The following is an 883-nucleotide window of genomic DNA, read 5'->3' on the forward strand; positions in this document are numbered from 1 at the left end:
GTTTCCACAGAAGCTACCTTTTGTGAAGAGAGTTGCTTAATAAGGGTATCCAATTGTTGCTGCTATTGTCTCTGTGTCTGCATCAGTTGATCATTCCTTGCCAACAGAGCATCATACCCATCCAACCTGATGACTCCTGTCCTTCTGTCAGCCACTGGGGCATTATCAAATTCCTGAGATGCCAATGACTCAAAGATATCCAAGGCTTATTGAGGGGTCTTGGTAGTCAATGATCCCCCAGCAGTGGCATGCACCAAGGTTCTAGTGTTAGTGGTCATTCCTTGCAGGAAGATTGCTGCTTGTTGCCATGCCTCAATTCCATGTTGTGGACATTTCCTCAACAAAGTCTTGAATCTATCCCAAGCCTCATAAATGGATTCTGACTCTTTCTGCTTAAAGCTTGTAATCTCATTCTTCAACTTGGCCATCTTAGATGCTGAGAAAAACCTCTGCAAGAACTTGGTTTGCAGATCATCCCAAGTTGTTATACTTCCTTATGGCAATGATTGCAGCCATCTCCTTGCATTATCCGTCAGTGAATGAGTGAATAGTCTCAACAGAATTGCATCTCTTGTGACACCATTTATCTTCACAGTATCACTCAACAATAGAAAGTTCTCTATGTGCAAGTAAGGGTCCTCTGCACTGGTTCCAGCAAACTGATCCTTCTACACCAAATGTATCAAAGCAGGCTTCAATTCAAAGTTGTTGGGCTCCACTGTTGGGCGCACAACACTCCCAATTGGAGGAATCACTGCAGGAGTCATGTACTCTCCCAGTGTCCTCTGTGGTGGTGGTCTGTGATTCTCTGCCATTATCTCTTCCTGATTAATCGTACTTGATTCACCAATTTCTTGCAACTGTCTCCTTTGCCTGGATGCCC

At 44.2% G+C, this 883-nt stretch overlaps 1 non-coding gene across 1 annotated transcript; it reads left to right on the forward strand.

Annotated features, from left to right (window-relative positions):
- The first annotated feature begins 315 nt into the window (after nucleotides 1-315).
- LOC133290606 (small nucleolar RNA R71) lies at nucleotides 316-422 on the forward strand. The gene has a single exon (XR_009748693.1). It is a non-coding gene; the product is annotated as a small nucleolar RNA R71 (small nucleolar RNA).
- Nucleotides 423-883: the final 461 nt, after the last annotated feature.

This window comes from Gastrolobium bilobum, unplaced genomic scaffold (genome assembly GCF_033153095.1).
Source record: "Gastrolobium bilobum isolate Gb01-03AN ecotype WA unplaced genomic scaffold, APGP_CSIRO_Gbil_v1 utg58303, whole genome shotgun sequence".
Taxonomy (NCBI): Eukaryota; Viridiplantae; Streptophyta; class Magnoliopsida; order Fabales; family Fabaceae; genus Gastrolobium; species Gastrolobium bilobum.